Here is a 21,042-nt window from a genome sequence, read left to right as displayed (position 1 = left end):
CAGTGTTGATGTCTGATAGAGGCTCCCTTCCTTGGCTGAGCTGCTTACGGGGAGAGAAACTGGCTTTTCTCACTCACACTTGTACTCGTGGGCAAAGGCACCCTGGGCAGCAACACGTCCGACCCGGGACCATGTAATCACCTGGAGATCTGTATTCTTCATATGCTTTTATATTCACATAACGTAGGTGGTTTCTCCGTACTGTTGATGGCGGGCATTTTTGGTGAGGCTGTTAAGAGATGCCAGGGCAGGGGCAAAGGGTAAGGGGTAGGAACGTCTGCAGAGTAACTTGGGATCCACTCCCTGCAGCATCCTCCAGTCTGCCGGGGAACAGGACCGAAAACCCAGCAGCAGTGACCTGGAATGCATGCTTTCGGTTTTGCCCAAGTGGCCTGATTTTCCCTGGGGATGAATCATCCGGTTCCTGCAACAAACCCCCCCCCCCCCCCCCACAGCCGACCTCCCCTGCAGGGACCTCCGGGTCACCTTGATGGCTGGACATTCCTCTGTGGCTGTCACTAGAACTTCTGCTTGTGGCTGAGTTTTTAACCACCATTTAAAAACAGGAACTCACAAAACAGATGAACTGGGGAAATGGATGATTATTTGTATTTGCTATATATAGGAAAGAGTCAGTTTATAACAGAATTATTTTTATATGCTCTTTTTTTCCAGAGCTCAGAACAGCCATCCAATCTAATGATGCCTCTAAGCATTTATTTTTATAGTATCTCCTCTCTCCCTCCTTGGGGTCACACATGAGCTCTTCCCGACTCTTCTACCACGTACATGACCTTTCCTAGTGCCTGGCTCTGAGCTCAGCACTCAGCAAGGTCCCGCGACTGATCCTGACTGCTGGTGATCCTGAGGCATGAGCTAGGGGAGCCATCCGGGTGTCTTGGAGTGTCAGCCATGCTGCTAGAAGAAGGAATCCTTCTTCCTCCAAGGTAGCCTGGCAACCAGAGGGCGAAGCAGGTGTGTTCACCCCACCTGGCCTTCCCCTGTCCTGGCTGGAATACTCTGTGCAACGTTGGAAACAGCCTGGGGGTGCTCTGCACGGGCCTGCCTACGTGACCCCATTCCTCTGTGACTTGGAAACAGGCAAAGCGTGAAGCATGAAAATATATGGGCTGCAAGGAAGAGGGCTCTGCGCATTACTGCCGTTTGACTTTCCACCTCTCGGATTAAGTCTGATTTATTTGGCTGTGATGGAGTCTTATGTCTGTAACGAAGGGGGTTGTTTAACAATGAGGCGTAATCTCTGAGCCTTGTGAGGGTCCAGCTGTCAGCATGGACTGCTCAGCCAGGGGTTCTATGCAGTCTGGGCTTGGTGCCCACAGTCCCTCTTCAGCTTTATTCCTAGGATGTCCCCATCACACCCATTTTGCACCTTCTCTTGAACACGGCCCCCACCGTTGTGCCTCTGGAGTCTTTGCTCACACTGTTTATCTAAGCAGGAAGCCCTTGCCCTCTGTCCAGATTGCCAGCCCCTGGAGGGGACAGAAAGTTCTTTTTCTTTACATCTCCAGCGCCTTAAGATGATGCTTGGCATAGCGAAGAAACTCGATAGATGCCTATTAAATGGGTGGATGGATGGATGGTTGTTTCTCATCTCACCTGTCCTGCGTGCCCTGCAGGTAGGGAAATTTATCGAGTGCTTATCATGTGCCAGGCTCTATTCTAGGCACTTGGGATACATCAAAACGCAAAAATCTCTGCCCCTTAAGGAGAGACCTTACATTCTAGTGGGGATGACAAATAAACAATACATAAGTAATGTGGCAATAAGTTCCCTGGGAAAGCAGGAAGAGCAGGAGAAGGGAGGCGGGAAGCGTGTGAGGTGGGGCAGACTGTGGTATTAAATAGGGTGGTGAGGGCAGGCCTCGCTGGGATGAATGGGTCCCCACCTGAACAGTCACAGAACTTTATCTGAACCTATCCTCTGGCATTTTGCATATTCTTTGTACATGTGTATTTATACACACACATTAATACATGCACTTACACATACATACACATCTGTACATACATGTTGGACACGTATGTTGGCTCTCTTACTAAGCTGTCAGCGTCCAGAAGTGGCTTTTATGCCTGATTAGTATTTATGTCCTTTTCAGCATCTAACACATAAAAGTGCTCCATAAAAAGTGGTCAGATGAATGCGTGCTTAATAATTGATTTGCTGAAAAGAATTATACTGACTCATTTTTTTCCTTCCTACAGAAGTAATAAGTGGCATATTGACTATTTTACACACACACACAGAACTTGATGTCTTTATGTGGGGTAGCAAATACCTTTGGGTGCTTTGTGAAGAGCACTCACACTTAAATTCGGCTTAAGGGTTGATCTGGGACAGTGGCCTTTAGGAAGAAAATATAATAAGCAGGGAACACGCACAGGGTGGGCGGCGGGGGGGGGGGGGGACAGAGGCAGGTGGGGCAGTGCTTTCTGTCTATAAAGGATCTGCTTTTCTAAGCTGCACCAATTCTTTTAGCCTGGCCAGGCAAGCTTTGGTAAATGTTTTTGCTTCGGGGGACTGATGAATGCTTTGGTGTCCCTAAAGTATTAATGTGGTTTTTACAAAGGATGGTGACATGTGGACCCTGAGGAAAAGCCATGGGATTAGGTCAGGTAAATCCCTGTTTGGGAGGGAAACCAGGTGCAGAGAGATGGGGCGGGCAGCAGAAATGAGTGGCGTGAATGCCTGACCTAATCTGGAGAAAAGACCTTCCCCTAAACCCCGAAGGGGACAACTGGTCTTGTCTGTTGCTGTGAAACTTAGATGAAATTTACTCTCTTGAGAGTTCCTCTGTGCTGTGCTATATCCTGTTTGAAATTTCTCAAAGAGAATAATAAAAATGTTGCTATTAATAAAACAGCTTCCATTTACCACCATGGACCCATCTCCATGTTCAATTTCTATCCAATATTGCGATTCTTATAGCAATTCTGGGAGCTAAGGGTCACCGTTCCTTTTTATGGGTGACAAGACTGCTGTTTCAAGAGGCCAGTTTCACGAAAGTTGCCCAGATAGTAAATTGTCAAAGCGAGGGTTTGACTCCAGGCCTGTCGGACTCCAAAACTTGGCCTCACAACCACCACAGGAGAAGAGAATTGTTTTTTCTTTAAAAAAAAATCTGGAGTACCCTTTCAAATATAATTGTGGAGACCACAGAAACACGGAGCATTGGAGGGGCTGCATTTGCATATCAGCATGTGTTGTAGTGACAATTAGGGATGACAACATGGTACCCGTGTGATGGATGTAGTAAGTGGGCCACTTATGTGTGCCAACAAGTGCTAGAAAGATGTGGCAAAAGTGGAAGAGGTTAGGTGAGCTTGGTGAGATTATGGAGGGTTTTCTTTAATATCATTGATATATATTTTTAAACTCTCTCTCTCTCTCTCTCTCTCTCTCACACACACACACACACATTCACACACACATACACACAAGCATGTGCAGTATGGTTAGCCTCTTCTTGCTTCCATGATCCAAGGCCAGTCCAATCCAAGGTTACAGTGATGTCTGCCACCCCCCACCCAACACTCTTCTACCAAATTCCCTTCTTGGGTTCATATCTACCCAAGTAAATCAACAGCTTTCTCAACAGTGATCGATGGTCTTGCCCATTCCTTTCGATCAGATCCTTTTCTTCTGTTTAATCTACATCTATTTCCATATACCAATCCTGGAACAAGTAGACACTCTGGGAATATTTGTGTAAACAAGTCCCATCCCACCAAAGATTTACTCTCTTGTACTAAGCTTTCAAGTTCATTTTGCTTAACAGCCACAGTTAGTCCATGGGTGTAAATGTCCGAGACTATAAAGCACCCTTTCAACTTCCTCTGCTGCCGCTCTCCCCACCCACCGTGCTAGGCTCCAGCCAGACAGACTCATTTCAGTTCCTCAGACCCACTAGATTCTTTCCCGCCTCAGGGCCGTCGCAGATACTGTTCCTTCTCCTTGAAGTGATCTTTCTTCCCTCCGCCTCCAATCTGACTCTTCACAGGTCCCACTGCTTCTCATCTTTGGACTCTCAGCTTGAACATGGTTTCCTGAGGGAGGCCCCTCACCACTTTCTGCACAGTAGTGCGGGGGGAGGGGGTTAACACCTTATTTCCTTTGTAGTCAAGCATTATTTGTAATTATGTGTCTATTTGTCTGCTGCCTTGCTATCTTTTTTCGCAGGATGTCAGCTCCACCAGGAAAGGGATGGATTCTGTCATTTTCTTTTTTTCTTTTTAATTTTTTTTAACGTTTATTTATTTTTGAGACAGAGAGAGACAGAGCATGAACGGGGGAAGGTCAGAGAGAGGGAGACACAGAATTTGAAACAGGCTCCAGGCTCTGAGCTGTCAGAACAGAGCCCCACGCGGGGCTCGAACTCACGGACTGCGAAATCATGCCCTGAGCAGAAGTCAGCCGCTTAACCGACTGAGCCACTCAGGTGCCCCAAGGATTCTGTCATTTTCAACAGCCATACCCCAGCACGTGGAAAAGCCTGGCACAGAATAGTTGCTCAAGTATTAGGTGAATTGAATGGATGAATGAATGAATGAATGAACAATTGAATGAGTATTTTTCATGATCTTTTTTTCTCCTTTTTTTTTAATTTAAAATTAAAAAACTTTTTTTTTTAATTAAAAAAAATTTTTTTTTTTTAATTTTTCTTAAAAATTACTGAGTACTTTCTCACTGTTGTTCTTCTGGTTATATAAATGGATGACTTTTCCCCTTGAATGTGGTTTTAGGGTTTTATCTGTAAATTTTTCTCCTTTAATTTTCAGGGGGTCATTTTATGTTCTTTGAACAATGATGACAGATCTTCTATCCTGTTGTTCCCCGCCCTAATAAGATGTACCCCTTGTCTGGACAGCAAACTGGGAAAATCAACGTGATTGTAGAGAACACTATGTAGAAGGGAGGAAATTGGGGAGTGAGGCCCTGGAATTAAGGCAGAATATCAAAGAGAAGAAATACTGCCCTGGGCATGTGCCCCAGACTATTTTCCAGGTAGAGGTACCTCGAGGCAGAGATAATTTAGGGTTGAAACTACATATTCAAAATGTGCTCTGCTAATCAGCAGCACAAGCAGCACCTGGAGTGTGTTCGAAATGCAGAAGTTTTGGGCCTGGCATTGGACCTAGTGGATCAGAATCAGTATTTTTGACAAGCTACTTGGGTCATTCGTATGACCAATACAGATTCCGAATCACCAGTCTACTCAAGATAACAGCTGGAAATTCAGTTTGCTAAAGGCAGAAGAAGCATCTACTAAATTATTGGCACATGTTGCTGACAAGTTCATCCACCAGGCGTGAGGGATACTGCCTGCGTGAGCCCTTCCTCTGGCCGCAAACAAGGCTGAAGCGGACGTGAGCTGGGATGATTTAGGTGATCTTCTCACTTAACTTGGAGTTCTTGAGAGCCAAGATGGGGACTTGGGGCGACGGTCAGATATTGTTGGCGACAGAGGAGAAGATTTTCAAAGATAAGCTCCAGGCAAGGTTTTTTAAGGGCAGATGGCATGACAAGGTGAGAGCCTTTCCAAACAGAGCCTCTGCTATGTAAGAAACCAAAAATGGTGCCAGTGAGGAAGAAAAGGAGGGTGTCTAAAAAGGTGGGTGTGGCTGCCTAAGGTAACTTACAGAATCCAGACATGCACAGAAGGAGGAAGGAAGAGCACACGATCAAGCATGAATTTAGAAAGACTTAACTTGGATCTATACCAAGGGTGGCAGGTGGTTAAGGAAAGAAAAAATGTAACTTGTTAAAGTGTTGACGACAAGAGCTTCTCTGAGTAAGTGTGGAGCGAGAAGGGCTAGAAAGGACTATTTCTGCTATTTGGAAAGCAGAGACTGTCACTGGCTCAGTGAGGTCGGCCTGACCACTGGTCCCGACTCTGTCACTGTCTATCACATCGTTCTTTTGTATTTAGTTCATGGCACTTTTTCCTGCTTGGAATTGTGTAGTTTATTTATTGCTTTCTTACTTGTTATCTATTTCGATCTCTTCTAAGATGTAAGCTCCATGAGAGTAGTGCCTTCATTGGTCTTATTGGCCACCAGATTCCCAGTGCCTGGCACACGACAGAGCCACAAAAATGTGAATGAACAAACCCAAGTCTGAGACAAAGCCAAATGCCTCAACCCTTGTGTTCTGGGAGAGGCATCCAAACTCTATTCACTTCTTTCTGCTCTGTCCAGGTCTGGACATGAGGCTCTCCAAAGCACAATAAACTTATAAAGAAAAGAAGAGAGTTACTCACCTTTCTTGAGAACCCTTGCCGTGTCCACATGTGTGATATAAATTATGCCATTTAGCCCTCACACTAACAGGGGCTGGTATTCTCATTCCCCTTTAACAGATGAAGAATCAAGTCCAGGGAGGTTAAATGACCTGTCCTAGGTTACTCAGGAAGCTAGATAGGAATTAAGTCTCTCTGGGCCCAGAACCCATTCTCTATTATATTGAGGCTTGGCAGGAAATGGAGTAAAAGAGAGATGAACCCTTTAACTGCTTTAAATACGCTTAAATCGCCAAGCCTTGGACAAGGTAAGTATAAATTATTGCCACAATAATGCTGCTTTAAAAACCATTTCAAAACCCTGTGGTGGACAAAAATGAGCACTTATTTCTTGTTCGTGTGCTTGTGGGCTGGCTGGGGTTTGGCTGATCTAGGCTGAGCTCTGCTAGACGTGGCTTCAAGCTATGCATTGGGTTCAACTTTGCTCTGTGTGTTTTGCATTACCCAGGTACCAGTAGGCCTTCTGGGGCATATCCTTCCCTCGGTCATGGCAGAGCACGACAGGATGAGAACTATATGATACGATGTGTAAGGCTTGGACTCAGAAGAGGCATATCGTTCCTTCTGCCCACATTCCAGTGGCTAAAGCGAGTCACAGGCAGCCAAGGTCAACGCCAATGAGACGGAAGATACACACCATCTCTGGTGGGGAGAACTGCGAGTCACATGGCAAAGGGTATTGATCCTGAGAGGAGTGAACCAAGGGGAGTAAAGGTGTGGTTGGCCATAGGAACGCGCGTGGAGCCTACATGGTATACGGGGGCCGTGCCGTGCGCTTTAAATACGGGATTTTGTGGAAGCCTCACAAAGACCCCATTTGGTGGGATTACTGTTATCCTTATTTTTTCAACAAGAAAATTTAGGCTCAAGTTGGTTAGTTCTCAATGAAGTAAACGGCCTCGTGGGGACATACGTCCAGGTCTATCAGGCACCGAAGCCCATATTCTTAGCCCTGACTCAACTCTGTTGAAACAACCAGCCGCTGTGACGGAGGAGGAGCTGCTAGGAATGTTGCAAAAGCCGCGGCTGATGGAGAAAGGGCCGGAAGACAGACACACCCCAATGGATGAATTTTCAGGAGGTGGGAGAAACTGTATATAAGCTTGAGTTTCTGTTTGTGTCCTGGATGGATGTCCTATAAAATACTCTAGGGAGAAAGCCTGTGGTTGGGCTAATAATTCAGGCCGGGCACTGGTAGGAGTTCGGTGAATTCATCTGAGCATCCTCATGCCTCAGCTTGGGTGGGTAACGTTCAGTCAATCCCTTCTGCTTCCAGTCTTGGTTTTCTACTCTTGCGATCAGGTGCCGCTCTGTCATGCCTGACCACCTTAATTCTCAATTTACCTATTCCCCAGACCTTTGATTGCGGTCACTTCAGGTGTGGCTTTGCAGACTCCTTGTGTGAATGCCCACGTACATTCCTGCTGCTCACCCGCACTGCCTTGCGTGTGGCTCCCAGACAAAGATTGGCACCTGACGCCCTTCTCTCCTTACTAACCTGGCATGCCATCAGGATTCTCCCAAGGCCTATCACCCCAAGGAGAGATACCTCCCTGGAACATTCTAGAACAAATTTAGAACAAGTGGCCTGTGGGGATTTCTACAGGATGCGTGGGGGTAGCACGAGCTCAGGAAGGATGAACCTGGTGTAGCAAATCTGATTTCCTTTGTGAAAAAGCTGGACAGGCAGATCAAGGGAGGGTCATGAGGGTAGCGTCCTGGATTTTAAGGGGTTTGACAAATCCTTTCATGATCTCTTTGAGAAGATTGGGAAACACAGGCTGATTTAGGACAAATAGTTTAGTTCTTGGCTGGTTAAAAAATTTTGCTGTCATTAATCAGATGTGCTGATTAGTGACAGCTTGAGGGAGGCTGCTGGCATTGAACAATAGAACTCTGTCCTCAGTCAGTCCTGTCCGGGTCCTCCCCCACCTCGCTCCCCTCACCCCTCCCCACCCTCCTTTCTGTCTTTTTGAACAACTTAGATGAAGATACAGGAGGCTGGTTTATAACATTAGTGGGTGGCAAAAACAAAGGGGGAGTAGCTAACACCCAAAAAAGCGAGGGTCAAAGTTTCAAAAATAATAATGTACATATACAGCACCTTACAAAGCCCTTCTCTAAAGAATGATCTTATTTAAGTCTCTAAACAACTTTCAGTGGTAGGTATGACCAATTATTCTCATTTTTTAATTAATTTACTTATTTATTTTTAAATTTGAAGTAATTTTTTGTATTAAATATATTGTCAGATTGGTTTCCATACAACACCCGGTGCTCATCCCAACAGGTGCCCTCCTCAATGCCTATCACCCACTCTCCCCTCCTTCCCACCCCCCATCAACCCTCAGTTTGTTCTCTGTATTTAAGAGTCTCTTATGCTTTGCCTCCCTCCCTCCCTTTCTGTAACTTTTTTTCCCCCCTTCCTCTCCCCATGGTCTTCTGTTAAGTTTCTCAGGATCCACATATGAGTGAAAACATATGGTATCTGTCTTTCTCTGACTGACTTATTTCACTTAGCATATATACTCTCCAGTTCCATCCACGTTGCTACGAATGGCCAGGTTTCATTCTTTCTCATTGCCAAGTAGTATTCCGTTGTATATATCAACCACATCTTCTTTATCCATTCGTCAGTTGATGGACATTTAGGCTTTTTCCATAATTTGGCTACAATTATTCTCATTTTAGATGAGGCTCAGGGCTTACATAAATTCCCCAAGATCATTCAACACAATACTGCAGAGCACCCAGGTTTATATCCTGGTTTTTCTGATTTCAAATTCTATACTCTTTAAAATGGACCAAAACAAACAAGAGAAAATTAATAGCAACATTTAAAAAAAAATACAAGCACAGGTTGGGAGAGAGATCTGGTGTACCAACTGCCATGGGAAGGCCACTCAGCATCACCCCCAGGTCCCAGATCAGTGCCAGTAGACCACTGTCTTGCTCTTTGGCAGAGATGACATTCTTCTCCCCAGCATGGCCTCCTCCAGACAGCTAGTAAGTTCATCTCGCTGGAGCTGAACAAGAATGTGAACTTGGCCCCCACTCTCATAAAGCTACCACCTCCTGGTCTGGTCCAGGGGTACCTGTAGCATGGAAAGACACGAGCTTAAGAGTCTTGCCAATTACTGGCACCATACTCTCACCCTTTCTGGACTTAAGACCTGGCTTCAGTAATTCAGGAGACTTGAGGAGATTTTGGTTTCTCTGGAGAATGCCCACATATGGTTAGCCATGTTTATTCTGCTATACCTCCTGGGACCTTCTCATATTGCAAAAGGTTGGAACTTACCCTTTTTAGAATCATCCAGGTAGGCAAGTAGATTGAGTAACTCATCTCCTTTCCTTTACCTCCTGGGCTGTTTGGTAGAGGGGAGAAGAAGGGCAAGGTGGAGGAATGTGCAGAAACTGTAGGCAGAGACGCCTTTGTGAATTTCTTTCTCGGTGTTGCATTTTGTCTTTCTGAGTCCCTCTGTCTTCTGGGTGATACAAGGAAGCTACTGTTTGCCTAGAATTTAATACTCCCTTCTGTTTGTTTTAATCCTTACCAGGAACAGGTGTTCCTTTTGGTTTTTGAAGTTTTCATCAACAGAAGTTTACTCGTTTGGCACCATAAAACTGTACTGTAAAACAAGACAAATGATTTTATACATTGTAAAAGTAGAAACAAATTAAGTATTTTCAGAGCAATAATATTTTGGACTACATCCAAATACCAAGTACTTACCTAGGGCAATAACTGAACTCTCCCGGAACAATAGATTGTCAAGTTGATTGGTTTCTTTTGTACAATAGTAGATAATAATTTACCAAAAGCTTCTTATGCTGGGACTTTACTAGCAAAATGCGATGGCCAGAAGCTACGTACCCTCATCTTACCTACAGCTTAAGTTTCTGATGATGGACTTAATACCAACTTCTGATCTCCTGAATTTACATTAACAGGCGTCAAAACTTGATGGTGGTCCTCTAGCCTAGCGCTCAACACTTTGCCTTTCTGTTAATCACTTTCCCTCCTCCATTATTAACATCAAATACATACCACAGCACCTATTTCCTGCATTGTAGCTTTCACTACGTGTCCTTCACTCTAACCCTACAGCCAACAATCCCTCCTGTACACATGGGCCACTTTCACCCATTTCTCCCCACTTCCTAATTAATCTCTTTGAGCTTCACCATAAATGGCACACTTCCTCCTTCCCCTCCTTTTGTTTTTCTTTTATCAACTTTATTGAGGTATAATTTACATACCATAAAATGTGTCCATTTTCAGTGCACAAATTCAGTGATTTTAGTACATGAACAGAGCTATGTAACCATCACCATAATCCAGCTTAAGCACATTTCCGTCGCCCATGATATCTCTCATGGCCGTTTTTCCCAACCCCAACTCCAGGCGACCCCTAATGTACTTCCTGTCTCCTCAGGTTTACCTTTTCTAGATATTTCATGCAAATGGAATAGTTTTTTTGTGTATTTTTTTTTCACTTAGCATAACGTATCTGTGTTTCCTCTTTGTTGTAGCATGTATCCGTACTCTGTTGCTTCTCATTGCCGAACAGAACCCATTGTATGGACGTACCACCTTTTGTTTATCCTACCACTCAGTGAGGGACATTGGGATTGGCCCACTTTTTGGCTCTTGTGAATACTGTTGCTACGGACATTTGCATACAAGTCTTTGTGTGGACATACACAGGTTCTCGTTTCTCTTCGGTAAATACTCAGGTGTGGAATTGACGAAGGCACACGTCTTTTTAATAGTAATTTTAACAATGTCATGACTGGCTACATACAGATATACTAAATTTGGGGAACAATTCGCAAAGCCAGTTGACCATTCGGTTCAAACATTTGAACAGTTATTCAATTTAGTTGTCATAACTCCATTGAAGCGGGACGTTTTGCTGCATCTCTCAACTGGCATTGCCCCTTCCACCATTCTGAATATATGCAGAATTATGCATTTACTCAGTGAAAATTGATTAACTATAGCATTTTTATAACTATGCTTTAAATACTTTAAATACTTCACCAAATGATATTTGCCCTGCCATATTACAACGTCAATGATTCCCCTTAAAAACCTGGACCCAAGTGGTCACTCTAAAAATGGTATCATACTTAATTAAGAAGCACAGTACAATGGCCAAAAGGAATTAAAAAGGAATTCCACTCCCTCCTCACGTGTCCGGAAGGACAGCAAAGCAGAGCTAAGCACACAATAAACAGAAAATCCCTTCTTCACACATACATACTTCACGCCCTCGGTTCAAGTCCCCCCGCCCCAAAACCCTTCCCTTTCTCTACTATGTGTTATTATTTTTTGCCCCTCTCCACACCCTCCTTTCTTTCCTTATGTGGATGCACTTAGCTCCTCTCCCAGTATGAAAGAATTCTTTCTGGATAGAGGAGGAAAATCAGGTTGGCTCTTCAGGATTTCTCTTGGAAGGATGAAGGACCACGAAGTCTTTTCACATGTTATAAAGTATAAAACATGATGAAAATGTAATATATTACTCTGATTTTTGCAGCCATCAACATTATCAATGATATAAGATGATAGAATAGATATGCCTTGTACCCCAAACAAATCACTCGTCTGCTAAAATACTCCCAGGGCTTTAATATTGTATTTTATCCATTTTAGAACCCTCTCTCCCACTTTTTAACATTTCTGAAATAAGATTGTGCCTTTTGACGAATGATGTTTTATAATCACCATTAGCCACCCCCCCACCCCCATTTTAAAGTGTCTGAAATCTTATAATCAGAGAGGCCTGAGATAAACTAAGGGCTATGGGTTTCACCAGTTTGGTGCTGTATACCGTTGTGGAGCAGGTAGTTGGGGCAGCTTGCCCAAGAAGGGGAAAGATCTGTAGCGCTGTCAGGACGGTGGCCATCTCACTTATGAGACCCGGGTAAAAGGGAGGTTGGGGATTCCATATGCACCTCACTGTGTACATTCCACTTCCCGATTCCTTGCTAGGCACGTGGGATTCCTCACCAGCCACTTTCAATAGAAGGCAGCCTATCTTGGAAATATATACCACGTCTCACGTCAGGCTTTGCATTCCTGTGACATTCGCTCCCGAGTTGCTGTAAGCTCCTGCAGGGCGCCTTAAGGGACCCGTGATTAGAAGTTCTATGGAACAATTTCGACTGATGCCAAATGATGGTGTATCAGCCTGCCTGCCGCCCAGCGGCGCCGGGAATGTGCGATAATGTTATGGTAAGGAAGTGCAGAAGCACAGGAAATGAAAACAATACAGTGGCCTGGGATGGAGATCCAGGACAGAAATGACTTCAGAGCGGTCAGGGTCTGTTTGTAAAAGCATAGGCTGTCCAAGCCAAAAACAATTGGGGCAGAAATCTATAGCTGCCGCTCCCAGTAAGCAGCTTGCCCGCAGAAGGGCAAGTTTTCAGAGGCTCCTCCAGTCTAACGGGGTCTCTGGTGGAGACAGCAAAGCCGCTGAGTGCAGGGATGCTATTTGGTCTGGCTGATCCCCAGCAGGGCCAGGTGTCCAGACCCTAAGTAAATAAAGGGCAGTAAGAACGTAGAAGGGCTCCTCTTTCAGAAGATGCATTTCTATCTTCCTGCTTCCTCTTACGGTTTGTTGATTTAGCACATACTGTGATAGCTTTTGCTTGCTGGACGGTTGGTAGGCCGGTCAGGGAGTCTGGATATCTGGAGAGAGTTTGGGATTTGGATCTCTTGTCACACATGGCCGATCTGACTCCTTGTGGCCTTTGAGTAGGCTGACCTGGGGCTCTTCTAGTTTTAGAAAGTACCAGATGATGTGGCCATCATAATCCCAAACCTGCAGGAACCCCGCAGTAACACCTGAACTCGTGGCTCTGAAATAAGTGACTTTGCTCCCAGAATATTGTGGGCAGGGTGGCATGTCATCGTATCCTCCTCCTGCCTAAAGCCAAGTCTTACATCACCTGTAGCCTATGAGATAACGGTGCAGGGGTGAGGCTGCCAGCAGCTGGGGCCCTGGGCTTGTGGGGGTGGAGAGAAAGAGGGAAGAAATGGAGCCAGCTAGAATCATTTGTCTCTTTTTACCACTTATGGAGAGATTTGTGCATACCAGGCACTATGGAATTCAGCTTTTATAAACCTTATCTCATGTTATCCTTTTAAGAGTTCATATGTATCCGTCAGGGTTCTTCGGAGAAACAGCCCCAACAGAACTGTGTGTATATAGATATAGTTACAATATACATAAATGTAGATACAATATGGATAGAGGTGGACTTTTATGTCTGATACAATATGCATACAATAGATAAGATACAATAAATAAATGTCCATATATAATATATGTAATAATGTCTATATACACACAGCACATAGAGTGTTATATAACATATATATGTGCTATGTGTATCTCTCTCTCTCTCACATATATATATATATATATATATATATATATAATATACATTTAAAATATAAATTATATATAATATATATATGTGAGAGAGAGAGTTTTTAAGGGATTAGTCCATGTGCTGGCAAGCACCAAATCTATAGAGTGGGCCTGCATGCTGCCTTGGGAAGAGTTGATATTGTAGTTGAAGTCTGAAGGCATTTTCCTGGCAGAAATAACTCTTGCTCAGGGGAGGTCAGTCTTTTCGTTCTGTTCAGTTCTTTGCCTGATCGGGCCAGGCCCACCGACATTACAGAGGGTGATCTCAAACTCTATTGACTTAAATGGTAATGTCATCCAAAAACACCCTCACAGACACATCCAGAGTAGTGTTTGACTACGTATCCGGGCACTTTGGGCAGCCAAGTTGACGTATAAAATTAACCACCACAAGTATGCTTTACTGTATACATTTCACCGATGGAGAAATTGGGTTCAGACATTTGAAGCAATGTGCCTGAGACCACAAAGCCAGTAAATGGCAGCTGTAGGATTGTTTGCCTAACACCTGAACTGGTGTTCAAAACTGGGTTTTGAACCCAGGAACTCTGTATTTAAAGCTTAGGCTCGTAGCCACTTTGTCGTATTATCTCCTTACGTGCAGTACTGCTGGAGGGACCTGACGCGGAGGAAAGTCAGTGTTTGTGTGGGAGCTACTATGAGGATAAACGGAGCCTAAGTAGCGAAGAAATGTTGGCCAGAGGAGGGCCTTTGTGGCTCTCAGGAACCAAACAGGAGCGGGGAATGGGGGCTAGTCAGACCAAGCAGACACTGCTGGGTGGTTTTTTGGTGGTGAGCTGCACAGCGTAGGGTCATTTGGGCAGGATTAGTGGCCGGTGAGAAAATGGAGCAGGGAGAGACCAAGAATCCCAGCATCCAAGAAGGTGAACGGATTGGTGAGGAAGCTCACACTCCAGAAACCCTCCCATTTCAGATAAGGGAGGAGAGACTCCACTTCTCAAAAAGGGGTTGTAGGGGGGAAGAGACTCACCTAGTTCCCTGGCCAGCAGTCCCGCTGGCCCGTTCCAAGGGGGGAGGCTGGTCTCGAGGCAGAACTCTCAGTGCCGGCTCATCCTTTGCTTACCCCAAGACCAGGAATCAGACTTAGGAGAATCCTGTCTGTGAGGAAATCCTAGCTTCAAAATGCTTCTCCCCTGAGAATGAGGTAGACATTCCGAAATCTGAAGGAAAGCCCCAGGGGCCTAGGTGCCCCAACACAAAGCTCCAAGAAGACTTACAAAAACTGGAGGGAGGAATGTAGGAGACTCTCCGAAAGTTCCGTGGCACAACTTAGGATCCTATGACGTTAGAGATAAAAGAGACTCTAGGAGTTTTCTCAAAAAAGACCTGTGATGATTTATAAGTTTTGAGCAAGCAATTAAACAAACAAACAAACAAAAAAAAATCAAGGGGCGCCTGGGTGGCTCAGTCGGTTAAGCATCTGACTTTGGCTCAGGTCATGATCTCGCAGTTCATGAGCTCAAGCCCCACGTCGGGCTCTGTGCTGACAGCTCAGAGCCTAGAGGCTGCTTCAGATTCTGTGTCTCCAGCTCTATGCCCCTTCCCTGCTTGTGCTCTGTCTCTGTCTCTCTGTCTCTCTCTCAAAACTAAACATTAAAAAAATTTTTTTTTTAAATCAAAAGAATTTAAATAAAAATCCACATTTCAGGGCTCTCTTAAGAAATTGGAAGTCTGCCAACACAGAGCTCACATTCCTGTGGTGGTTGAATGGTGTTGTTGTAGTCGAGAGCAAGTCCTCACTTCAGGAGGTGCCTGTGCCAGACCTCCGCAGTCCCCACCTCTCCCTATTGCCTCTGGACGCCAGCGCTTTTCTGACAGTGCACTTCCTTCCTTCACGTTTGCTGCCTGACTCTGGAATTCCTGCGGTAGACCAACATTTCCTTTACCCAGGAGGAAACTGGGGCCCACAGAGGGGATATATCCTCCCCAAGACGACCTAAATGAGGACTTTAATCCAGGACCTTTCATACCCAACCCATCCTTTTTTTTCCACACTCATAAAAGAAACCCTTGTAAAACGATGATCTCCTGACTCCGGTCTAGCGTGCCCTCCATTATCACCCTTGGAATGCTAGAAGGACTCTGGGAAATAAGAACCAGAAAGGGAATGTGAAGGTGATGCTGTAAGATTTTTTTTTTTTTTTTTAACAGTAAGAGACTGTGACTTCGGAGAGGAAAAAATTTCCCTAATCGCAAAGACCAAGGAAGCAAAACGCAGAAGAGAAAGAGGAAGGAAGTTCAAGCTTTCGGAAACACCAAAATCCCCCCTTGACTTGGGAACCTAATTATTACAGAAAGCCTTGCTTAGTTCAGAGTCTGGGGACTGTCAAAATTGAGAAACTTTAGAAATTGCAAATATTTTTTTTTTTGTAGATGAAAGATAAAAACGAGCTTGGATGGGGGAAAGAGGAAGTTCTATTTTTGAAGTGGACCCCGGGGTAGAATAAATACCGTCATAAAAGTAAGACAGTGATATAGGCACGCTGCTTCAAAAACTTCAAAAAAGCAACTTGATTTGCATTATCTTCCTATGTCATGAAAAGCTTGTAATTGTTTCATGGCCAATAGGGTCTCCTAACTTTTTACTCCCCTGATGGAATCCTGTGATTTCAGATAGAGATGCCTAAACTCTAAGAAGATGCTTGGAAACGTCTCAGACCAAATGGCCATGAGAACAGAGTCGTTGCTTGAAAAGTGGTTTTATTTCACATAAGGGTGCTTGGTGTTTTTTGTTTCTAGCGACCGTGTGTAGAAATTAGCTCCTCCAGGAAAGGAGTCTCCATCTGTACTAGTCCGGGCAGGTCTTTAGTGATCTCTACAGGGTATGTGAGGCAGGCACTGGCCGCTGGGAGGGTAGTGGGGAATCCGAGCTTTGTGGCTCCTGGACTCACTCACAGGGCTGCTTCAATCCTACTGTGCACTGTGACTCACCAAGGCTGGATATGGTATGACATTTCAACAATTTCCCTTCTTCTTCTTTTTTTTTTTTAATGTTTATTTTTGAGAGAGAGAGAGAGAGGGTGCGAGCAGGGCAAGGGCAGGGAGAGAGGGAGACAGAGAATCTGAAGCAGGCTCCATGCTGTCAGCACAGGGCATTAATATAAAATTTCAAAGTGTTTTTCTTCCCTGTCTCTCTGAGAAATGCACCAAGTTTCTGGGGAGAAAATGCTATATAGTGAGAGAGATTTATATGTATTTCACTAATACAGATACATACACATGTATAAGCATGCAATACATACATATATACATTTTTTAAAGTTTATTTGTGTATTTTGAGAGAGACAGCGTGCCCATGTGCAGGGGAGGGGCAGAGAGAGAGGAGAGAGAAAGAACCCCAACCAGGTTCCACGCTGTCAGCACCAGAGCCCGATGCAGGGCTGAACCCACAAACTGTGAGCTCATGACCTGAGCTCAAGTCAGATCAACTGACTGAGCCACCCAAGCGCCCCTCGACAATTTCCAATAGCCTTTTGCTCTTCCCAATATTAATTTTTAATTGACCTGTAATATGGACCAGGCACTGGGCGTTCCATACATGTCCCTCCAAAAATGCCACGCTGTGTCCCAAAGCCTTACGAGTAGCAGGACTTGAATTTACACAGCATGTAGAAGATATCTTGGAACTTTCCCTGCTCCTGTAACCCGTTTTTCCACAAAGTCAGCCTCGAGTGGGTCCTCAGGAGATTCTCTCTTGTGGCTCCTCCCTCGGCTTGTCCTGCAGGCCAGGATCTCCAGCGTGATGCCCAGTACAATTGGCGATAGCTGTTGACTGTTCCCCATCCGCAAGGGAATGCTTTTGGTCCCTGCGTTCTCTGCACTCACCATTTACTATTATGTGTGGGGTAGGTTTTAAGAAGAATACTTTCTTCTTTTTGTAGTGTAGCAACTATTTCTTACCATGATAGGTGCTGAATTTTGTAGAATGCTTTTCTGCATCTATTAAGACGATCAGGAGCTCTTTCCCGTTTGATCCGTTACACAGTCAGTTCATCCTGTCGTGTTGTCTTTTTTATTATTTATAAGTGGATTTGATTTGCTCGTGCCTTGTTGGTGATTTTGTGTCAGCGTTTATGAGTAAAATCATCTATGAGTAGTTTTCCTTTTCCAGACTATTCTTGATGGTTGGTATGGGTTATGCCAGCCTCCTAAAGTGAAAAGAGTTACGTATTTTCCTATTTTGTGGAAGAATTTATCCAAGACTGGAATGGTATGTTTATTTAGCGGGAACATTTTTAACTATGGATTTGATTTTTAAATTTTTCACCAAATCATTAGGTTTTATTTTTTTGATAACATTTTGGTACTTTTTTTTTCCCCTAAGAATTTTCTTCTTTTACCTGTTTATAATTCGTTGGCACAAATCTATGTAGAATAATCTATTTTTACTATCTGCAGCAATTACTTTTTCATTCATAATGTGATTTTACTTTATTTTGTTTTTTAAAGTTTATTTATTTTGAGAGAGAGAAAAAATTCGAGTGGGGAAGGGGCAGAGAGAGAGAGAGAGAGAATTTCAGGCAGAGAGAATTCTGGATGTGGGGCTTGAACTCACAAACCAGAAGATCATGACCTGAGCCAAAACCAAGAGTCAGATGTTTAACAGACTGAGCCACCCAGGTGCCCCCATAATATGATTTTAAAAAATGATTGTTCTTTTTTTTCCCTCTTTGATCAGTATTATCAGAGGCTTGTCAACTTCAGAACACTTTTCAAAGAATTATTTTGGATTTATTGATCCTCTCTGTTGTATGTTTGTATTTGTATTTATTAATGCTGTTCTTAATATAATTTCCTCTTCTGTGGGGTAAGTTTATTTCCCATTTACCCTAATAATAACAGTGTTGCTCTTAGAGATCTACAAGGGGGGACCCTCCACACTTCTTTCTCCGGATGAGACTGAGGCTTTGAGTTTTCACTGTCAAAACAGAAGTTCAACACCAGGGTTTGGCTTACACCCCCAAAAGCAAAGTGGATTACCTATCGGAATTCTCACTTTTACTTTATTTTTTTTAAGTTTATTTATTTATTTTTGAGAACGTATGAGCGGAGGAGGGGCAGAGGGAGAAGGAAAGAGAGAGAATTCCAAGCAGACTCCACACTCAGTGCAGAGCCTGATGGGGGGGGCTCGAACCTACAAACCAAACCATGAGATCATGACTTGAGCCAAAGTCAGACGCTTAACCAACTGAGCCACCCAGGCGCCACCCCTAAATTCTCACTTTTACGTTATTTCTGGCTTCTGAGAACGTCTTTTCTTAGCAGCCCAGCGATACCCTTAACAGCGATAAAATGTGAAGTGTTTGTTAAGCACGTTAGCCGTCTTCAGTAGGCGGCTGGCTGGGGGTGTCTAATCTCCTCTGCCTCAAGAACTAGAAGACATTCTGCTTGTTTCTTCCCTGAGTCTCCTGTCTTTTGCTCCCAGGTTTCTGGCTTCAAATTCCAGGGTGTGCATCTGATCCTTGGGTCTTGTGTGTCTTTTCTAAGGTGGCTTTAAATACTTCAAAATGTACCTCCAAACACCAAATAACCTTTTTTAAGGGCCCATGTTGATGGTCCTTTACTACCTCACTAACAGGCCATATTATATTCACACTGTCTCTGCTTCTTTGGAAAGGCAGGGGAGTGGAACCGGGGAGAAGGAATAGGAGGAGAGGTGGGTGTAGAATAAAATCCCTGTCAGTCTCCCGAGCTCTGAGATGTCCTGGCTGCTACCACATGCATAGGAGGGACCCATTCTACACCAGCTTCACAGGGCAGGCTTCTCCCTGAAGATGAAGCAAAAATGATCAAGGGCTGCCCATTGTTTTTTCAATTATATACTTTTAGCTAATAAACAGTTTCTTTATACACACACACGAATATAAGTTTTCATAAATGTGAGCATAGCCTGTAGTCTTTGTTGTTGTTGTTGTTGTTCCTTGTCATTTTTTCCTTGATTTTCCCCTCAAGTTCCTCCATATTTCTCCTTGTTCATCATCCCTGGACCTCAGTCTCCACCCGATAAAACATGTTATGGCCCAGGATGTGTTCTTCTAGATTTTTCTCCATGCCCATGTAATCATACAAGTGAAAATTTGCCGTTATTTATTCTACAAGAATGGGTTCATATTATACACACTTGTGTTTTTCACTCAATAATGCTTCATGGAAATCCCTCTAAGCCAACTGGTATAGCTCTAACTCATCCTCTTAATGGTTATAAAAATCTCCTTTTGTGTGGATATACATAATTTATTGGATCATTCCCCTACTGATGGGCATTATTTCCGGGTTTGTCACTACAAACAAGGCTATAATAAATATTCTTGTGAACATGTCCTTTGCACCAGCAGTTTTATGTTTATGGGATAGATTCCCAGGAGTGAAATTGAAGGGTAGAAGGGTATGTGATATTTATTACATTTTAATAGACATTGTCAGATTGTTTCCAAAAGGCTGTGACAATTTCCACTTCTATCAACAATATGTGAGAGGACCCTCTTCAGTGCATCCCCGAGTTTTTACTCCATTTGTATTCATTTGATGCTTTCAATTTAAAAACCTCTTGGCGTATAATAGGAGTAAAGTGATATCTCATTGTTGCATACATTTGCATTTCCCAACCGTAATTAATTTAAATAATTTTGCTATTTGGATGAGCTCTTTTCTGAATCCTGTATTTACTATCTTTTGTGTATTTTTCTGAATTGCCTTTTTTTTTTTTTTTTGGCCAATTTGTCAATGCTCTTTTTATCTTATATTAATCTTTGGTCTGTTACTTGTGTTATATTTTATCCCAAATCTATTATTTTTCTACTAATTTTATTTGTGGCTTTTTTTTTTTTTTTTTTTTGCCCACAGATGTATAAGGATGTTTATTTACATAGTTAAATGTGTTTATCTTTTATTTTCAACATCCTTCTGGTTTCTAGTCTCAGTCTGAAAGGTGTTTGTCAACCTTGGGATTATAGGTCCTAGCAAAGAGTCCCCAGAGCCATTGTGTGAGAGGGACTTACACTAAGATCCCTTAACCTGGATAATGGATAATGAAGTGAGGACGTTTTGCTTATGATTGGGTAGACTCAGCTCTGACGATGGCTAGTGAATCGGCTTCTGGCTAAAGGACCATCCAGCAAGAATTGACCAGTGGGATGAGATCATACCTGTGCCATATCCAGGGAGGACGACTGATACCGTCACTGCAGAATGACCCGGAGCCCAGGGAGAGACCTGAAGGAGGGAGGACAGACTGACAGGGAAGTGTCTTCCTCTTCCCC

The sequence above is a fragment of the Panthera leo genome, chromosome B1, assembly GCF_018350215.1.
Source record: "Panthera leo isolate Ple1 chromosome B1, P.leo_Ple1_pat1.1, whole genome shotgun sequence".
In the NCBI taxonomy this organism is placed as follows: Eukaryota; Metazoa; Chordata; class Mammalia; order Carnivora; family Felidae; genus Panthera; species Panthera leo.
This window is presented reverse-complemented; position numbering follows the sequence as displayed.